This window comes from Mirounga leonina, unplaced genomic scaffold (assembly GCF_011800145.1).
Source record: "Mirounga leonina isolate KUSES-001 unplaced genomic scaffold, KU_Mleo_1.0 Mir_97, whole genome shotgun sequence".
NCBI classification, from domain to species: domain Eukaryota; kingdom Metazoa; phylum Chordata; class Mammalia; order Carnivora; family Phocidae; genus Mirounga; species Mirounga leonina.
Genome location: NW_023270889.1, coordinates 8,024,195 through 8,032,256, shown reverse-complemented (window position 1 = coordinate 8,032,256; position 8,062 = coordinate 8,024,195). Strand labels below are relative to the sequence as shown.

At 42.1% G+C, this 8,062-nt stretch overlaps 1 pseudogene; it reads left to right on the top strand.

Annotated features, from left to right (window-relative positions):
• Positions 1 to 656: 656 nt before the first annotated feature.
• Positions 657 to 1,131, top strand: LOC118006565 (annotated as a pseudogene).
• The last annotated feature ends 6,931 nt before the right edge of the window (positions 1,132 to 8,062 follow it).

Below are 8,062 nucleotides of genomic sequence, written 5' to 3'. Positions count from 1 at the left end.
TTACTCTTTAATTGCCTAGAGAATAATATCCAAGTTCCTTAGCCTGGCGTTCAGCACCCTGCACGACAGGCCTTACCAGGACTTATCTCTATAACTGAATTCCCCACTGTTCTGAATCAAGTCCATGCTCACACCTTGCTCTCAGAGTACCTCACACACACACTCCCACCTGAGCCTTTTGCAAGTATCATTCCCTCTATCTGGAATGCTGTTTCTCCTTTGAGTACCTAAAACTCTAGTTATGTTCTGATATTCCCCCATGCTTTTATGGAATTTTTTCACTTTGAAATATTGTACCATGTATTGCCTATTCCAAATCTATCTAATAGTAATATAATGTGAACCACATGGGTAATTTTAAATTTACCAGTAACAACATTACAAAACTTTAAAAGAAACAGATGAAATTAAATAAAATAATACATTCAATATATGTAAAATATTATCATTTCAATGTAAAATCAATGTAAAAGAATTATTAGTGAGACATTCTACATTCTTTTTTAATTATTCCAAAATCCAGTGCATATTTTACATATATAACACATCTCAATTCAGACACTAAATTTTCATAGGCCATAATTGCTCTATATTTAGACTTTATAGACTATACAGTTAAAAAGTAAATTGACAGCCTTTTTCAGGCAGCCAGGAAGATGGCAGACTCTCAGACTGACTGTGCTACCGAAAGTAGCCAACCATCTTTCAAAATAAATAGAGGGTCCTGCTTGGAGAAACTGGTAAGGAGAAGCTCCCATGATACTACAAAAACATTAGGCTGGGCTTCAAGATGCCCAAGGAGGCCACCGAGGGCACCTATATATACAAGAAATGTCCCTTTACTAGTAATGTCTCCATCAAAGGGTGGATTTTGTCTGGTGTGGTGACCAAGATGAAGATGCAGAGGACCACTGTTATTCTCTTAGACTCCCTCTACTACCTCCAAAAGTACAACCGCTTTGAGAAACACAAGAACATGTCCATGCACCTGTCCCCATGCTTCAGGGATGTCTAGATGGGCAACACTCTCACAGTGGGCAAGTGCCAGCCCCTGAGCAAGACTGTGCACTTCAACATGCTCACGAAGTCATGAAGGCCACTGGCACCAAGAAACAATTCCAGAAATTCTGAGACTAGACATCTGCCCACACCCTTGAAGAAAATAATGTTATTTTTCCAGTAAAAAAAAAAAAAAGTAAATGACATACCCAAATTGTTTCAAACATTCATAAAAGTTTTTAACTTAATGACATATCAATTTTTAAATTTAAATTTAAAAAATTAAAACTAAATAAAATTTAAAATTCAGTTCCTCATGTGCACTTACCACATATCAATTACTCAGTAGCCACCTCAGGCTAGTCACTATGTATTGGACATCAAAGACTTATACCTTTCATTAGACTATTAACTAAGTACAGTATCTTGTGTCACTATCTTGTGTATGATTCACCACAATGAAAATTATCTCATTGTTCACCAAACAATTTTCTGCCCCCTATAGAGTACTTACCATTAGTGATAGCTAATTCAAAGGAATGTTTTAGGGGCGCCTGGGTGGCTCAGTCGTTAAGCGTCTGCTTTCAGCTCAGGTCATAATCCCAGGGTCCCCGGGATGGAGCACCGCATTGTGCTCCCTGCTCAGTGGGAAGCCTGCTTCTCCCTCTCCCACTCCCCCTGCTTGTGTTTCTTCTCTCGCTGTGTCTCTCTCTGTCAAATAAATACATAAAATCTTTAAAAAAAAAAAAAAAGGAATGTTTTAGATGTGAAGTCTTATATGGTCCATTATTTTCTTCTTTGAGTCACTGAAATTCCAAATATATATGTATATATACATTTGTGCGAATGTGTGTGTGAAAGAGAGAGTTTATTTTCCCCCATAACAGTCCTTGGACTCTTGGTACATCTCCATTGGTCTGGATAACCAAAAATTAATTAGAAAAAATTCAAAATAATCTGGTATTCCATTTGATCTTGCCGCAGACATCAATCAAGCAAAAGCTGACTTGAGCAGATGGGTTTACTACTAATGCTTTCTGACCACCAATAGGTCTTGTCTCATTTCCTAAAGATACAAGCTCTCGTCTCTAGACCAACAAGGATGGGAGTTCCAGAGACATAAGAATTCTATAGAAACTATTTCTATTCCATATCCCACAAAATTTAGTTTAGGAACAGCTGACTTTAGATATAACTTTATAGAGGGTAAGTAACCTTAGAGTTTTGAAAATTACTGAGGACCAATATTCACAGACATATCACCTAAATTAATACTTAAGGCCAAAAAATAATCCTGTCACAGATTTTATTATCCTAGACACTAAAAGAAAAAGACATATTTATGAAAATTTTCCCAATCTGGGCATAGCATTTTAGCTTCCAGGAGGTTTTCAAGCATGCATGTGCAGCCTCAAGAAGATCCAAGACAGAGTGGAATATCAGAGCACACTATCAGGAAGAAAAAAAAAAAAGAAAGAAAGACATTTCAGATATTTAAGATCCATGAAACCCTCACAAATTCAGATGTGAGTTGCATTATGAACAATAAACACCTACAGCAAAGACACACCACTTGCCCTTGTGATTAAATTAAATCCCCTCTACTTAAGCATCAGAGACCACCCTACTTATTCTCCAGAAGCTCAAGTCCTTCTGTCAGGCCAAAACATCCCTTCTCATAATACCTGGTCCTCAACTCAGGAAAGTGCTGGAAAAGTCCAGTGATCACATTCATAGAATAACTAACCATATCTATTCTCCTTTTCAATTTTCCCCCAATTACTTCCGTTCCAAAAGACTTTGAAAGTCAATTTCTAACCAATGGAAAAAAATTTAGTACGAGTCTTTGTCTCTAATTCATCACATTCCTCTATCCTAGTCTATGCCATCTTCCTTAAACATCCTTATAAACTTGCAAAAAGTGTCCCCCTATTTTTCTGATCAGAAAACCTGTATTTCAAAATAAATATTTCATATTCTTAAGTGCATATTTACTTCATATAGACACATAGATTTCATTCTCATCTGAAATATATTGTTCACCTCTTGAAACTCAGAAACCACATCTACTTTTTCCCTGCTTTCCAGTCCGCAGCTGGGTGTGGATTTATATCAAACTTGCAAGGGCATCACATCACACTGGAATCCTGCTTTCAAAAGGGCAAGCCTAAGAAGATTTTGGTAGACAAGATTTTATTTTCAGAGTAGGAATAAAGGAATAGAATAATCCCCACAGATCCCTCTCTGGACCTCCCCAGCCGGCTGTCGTGGCTCCTCACCTGGCCCTTCTTGGGAAACACAGGAAAAAGAAAAATGAGAGATCAGGACAGAGCCTGGACACTGCCTTAGGCTAGGATTTGCTAGTAAGTAAACAGCTTCTGACCTGAACTTGCTAGCATTCTCTCTCTCTGAGACAGCAAAAGAGACAGGAGGTGCACAATGGGACTCCTAATTTTCAGGAGGCCTTCAAGTCGGATCACCTTACACCCGTACATTTTATCACTTGAGCACACCGCTTTTCCCAAAAGGATGCCATCTGAAGCTGGATATTCAGAGTCAGAAACAAGTCATTGGAATCAAAGCCCACCAGCCACAAAGAACATCCACTTAGGAAAACTATATCCACTCAATTGTCAAATTTGGCCACATGGATCACTATCACTTTGTTTTCTGGTAATGGTTTTACCTGGGGCTAAAGGTATTTTACTCCTATCTTTATACTGTTTTTTGAAAAGGTCCAAAGGTATATCTTATCTATGAAATGTAAGAGAAAAGAGAAGAAGAATTTCCTTCCAATCAAACTACAATTCTGTATTTAAAGCTACCACATAATATTAAAATAGTAATTATAATACTTTACACTTACATGGTGTTGGTTCTTAGAACAGGCACTATTCTAAGAGCTTCAGGTATATTAATTCATTTAATCATAATTTATCAACTGTAAGAAACTTTTTCCAATGGCCACATTCGAGTCCCACAGAAGCAAAAAAAAAAAAAATTGAACATCATAATTGTGTCTTCCTGTAGGCCTTTTGCCTTTTCCCGAAAGGGAACTGTCAGGAGGACTAGTAGAATGTGTAAGATGACATAACACTTCCTTGTCCCAACAGTCCTTATTCACTCCTCATATGGAGACACATCTTTATACTAAAAGAGCCCGCATGCCTCTTAACCCTTCAGGTAACCTGACTTGGCCAGCTGCCCTTCCCTGCAGCCAGCAGATGCCAAACAGAGGAAGTGTATTTGCTCCGCGCGTCGGCTACTCCCGGGCAGATTCCAGAGCTGTTACTGGCTGCGGGGGCAGGCTTATCTAGGGACGTGTCACATGTTTGTGCTGTTATGTGATCCACCCTGGCTGCCTTGTGCTCCTAAAAGCTTTTTCCATTCAGTGACTTTTACACATTTCTAACAATTGTGAATGAGGTGCCCTGTGACTCCCAATCACAAGGACAGGCTTTTGTGGGTAGGGGAAGGCGATCTCTCACCACCTGAACGCAGCCCAGCTGTGAAGGCAGAGCTTCTTCCCTCAGCACCCTGCACTCGGGCTTCCCACCGCCAGCCCCCACCCCAACAACGCAACAGCTGATCCCCGCCACCACCTCTGGAGCCCATAACCTCTTCACGGAAACTTCCCTTAGCAAACGATTCTTTAACTGCTACATCCGGCGCACACCTCTTGGGCCTCCTTACCCAACTTTGCTGGGGCTGTGATACTGTAGGCCCCCCTGCCCCTGGAACTTTCTTCTCTGGGCAGGACCACGCTGCCCTACCCCTCCCACCACTGTGGCTACAGTTCCTCAGCTCCCTTCCTCGCTCACTTCCCTCCGGGGTCCCCTTACCCGCTGCCATCACCCAGGTGTCCTAGTCAGCTCGGGCTGCTAGCTAACAAAGTACCATAGACTGCATGGCTTATAAACAACAGAAATCTATTTCTTACAGTTCTAGAAGCTAGAAGTCCGAAGAGATCAGCCAGCATGGTGGGGCTCTAGTGAGGACCCTCTTCCCGATTGCAGATGGCCAACCTGTTGTTGTATCCTCACATGGCAGAAAGAGGACATGAGAGCTCTCTGGAGTCTCTTTTATATCCCAAACATGAAGCCTCCGCCCTCGTGAGCCAATCACCTCCCAAAGGCCTCACCTCTTAATACCATCATATTAGTTGTTAGGCTAGCAGCATATGAATGTGGGGGGGGGGGGGACACAATCAGTCCGTAACACCAGGTCTATGTCCGAGCTTCTCTCCTTCCTTCTCTACCAGTTTGCCCTAGAGAATCAGATTTGTGCTTGCAGCATCAACCTATATGATGTCAACTCTAACCCTCATTTTCCAACTCCCACTTCTCTCCTGAGCTCCAGATATACTCTTGGAACTGCCCAGGAACATCCCGACCCACTCCCTCCCACCCAGCAACTCTTTCCTCCTGAGCCCCTTATCTCAATTAGTGGCATCACCCTCCTCAAGCTGCTGTACCATTGTGAAGCATGGCTATAAATTCTTTGACGTACCTGAGATTTCTGAGTTTGGATCATAAAAAAACTGGCAGTTCTGCCTTGGTTTCTGGAAGTACGTGTTCTTGGAGCCTGGGGCCATGATGCAGAAAGTTCGATGATGCTCAAACAGCCATGCTTGAGAGGTCACATGTAGGGTGCTCTGGCCACTCATGTGAGTGAAGAGGCCGTCTTTGCAGTGGGTCCTCCAGCCCAGCCCTTCCAGCCCCCAGCCATTCTAGGAACCCCCTGCCATTTACATCATCCCACAAAACATCCCAGACATTGTGAAGCAATGGGGGGGTTGTCCTCACTGTGTTCTTGCTGAATTCCAAATCCACAAAAACCATGAATATTAAAAAAAAAAAGAAAGATTGCTTTTTGCCACTAAATTTTGGGGTGGTTTGTAATGCAACAATAAATAACTATTAGCTTCCCAAGCTTCAAACATGGGAGTCATTACCTTCTTCTCTCCCATGTTTTTATTAACAAATAATTTCATTATGGACCTACTATGTGCCAGGCACCATAGCAAGCATTGACAATACTAATAAATTATGGTCCAGTAGAGAGGCAGTGCAAAGAAAATAAAACACAACAAAATAAAGCAGCATTTCCCAACCTTGTTCCCGAGAAATAAGACAGATATTTTTCAAAAGAGTTGTTTCATGTTCAGTAAAAACAAGTTCCTTTCCTGAATTACCTCTCAGGACCATTAGTATTCAAATGTATATAATAAATATATAAGAGAAACCTAAAGTACAGAGTTTCTGAAAAAAATTTGACCATAAGACAGATTTGGGGTTTTTATTTGTTTATTTGTTTGTTTTGTTTTGAAGAGAAACTCAAGGAAATACAGTCCTGCAAAACCCTATGGAAAGAATTCATTCAATAATTAGATGTAGAACATGAACTGGGAGTCTAGGAGAAGGGTGGCAGAGCCTTTCTCAGTCGTCTGGGGACAACTCAAGGAGGAAGTAGCATCTGAAGTGAGACACAAAGAGGAAGAGGAAGGTGCCAGATGGGCACTGTGGGGAGGCAGACAACTAACTTGTGTAGAGGTACTGAGCAGACCTGGCTATTTAGGGAAGTCTAAGGAAATGCTATAGACCTCTAATATTTTTGCCTCTTTCTGAGAAGCAGATGCTCGAATTTCAAATTCAGGTCAGAAGCTATTTACTTACTAGCAAATCCTAGCCTAAGGCTGTGTCCAGGCTCTGTCCTGATCTCTCATTTTTCTTTTTCCTGTATTTCCCAAGAGGGGCCAGGTGAGGAGCCACGGCAGCTGCCTGGAGTTCTCTCATCCCTTTATTTCTGTATTTACAGTAAATGTTTTCTTACCTTAAAATCTGCTTCTTATGTCTGCACTTCGAAAATAAGAAATCAACTTGACCTAATGTCCCCACAAATTTTATACTGTTGCACATGAGATGCTGTGGTTTAGAGGATCCTGACCATATCCAAGCTGTGATTCCTTCATTTACTAGCCTTGTATTTTTAAGAATAGTGCTTCTAAGTCTGAGATTATTTAAAATAGTTGTGTCCTGATTCCACATGAGGAATGTTTATTGAAGTGTTGGTATTTTATAGAATAAATGCTGAAAATTTTTACAGAAATTCACAAGGCTATTTTAAGATGATGGGACAAATTACAACAAAATAAAGGTGACCACTGAAGGCTGTAGATACTTTAAGAGTATATACATATATATATATATATGGTCTGTCTCTTTCTCTCTGTATCTCTCTGTCTCTCTCTGTCTCTCTCTGTCCCCATCTCTCCCTCCCTCCCCTCCCCCATATATATATGCTGCCAGACATATAAGGCAAACTTTAAAGTCATTTTTATAAAGAATTACCTCTCTCTCTCTGAACAAGAACAGCTTGGGAAGAGCTCTGGAATCCACTTAAGAAACTTCAGCAACACAGTGGAACAAAAAACCTGAGAATCATCACACAAAAAGGGAAGGAAGAGCAGCTTCATTTTGCCGGCATCATCCCATCCTTCGGGCCAGCCCTGCTTAGTGCCAAGAGGAAACTCTCCAGCTAGAAAGAGTTCCCCTGGCTGGGAAAGGGAGAGCAGGGTAGGTGACCAGCCTCCCAGCCTTTCGGGGCACCACACAAAGGAGCCGCTTTGGTTTTACCCCACCCAGAGGCCAGCAAAGCTGAGAGGAATTGAGACATCTAGGATCAAGGAAGAAGAGCAGGGGCTACCAGTATTAGCCACTCAGCAGGGACAACTGTGGTTCCCAGTGTCCTACTCTTGCAGGGGATCCCAGTAGATTCTGCCATTGAATAAACCAATAGCCAGCTGGGCTGCTATGGACGCCCCGCAGATTTCACCAAAGTTCACCCCATGGCATTCACATTCACAGACACCAGCCCCCTGAGTCCCTTCGCACTCACTGCCTCCTCCCCATGCTGGAGCCTGGAACGCACACCAGCACCAGCCCACAGGCCTCTGCAGCTGCATGAGTACAAGAAGCCTGCCTGGAGCCTTGAGGCTGACCTCCCGCTGCCGTGTGTGTACGTGGGGCTAACCCCTCCACTGAGTACTAACACACCACTGGCC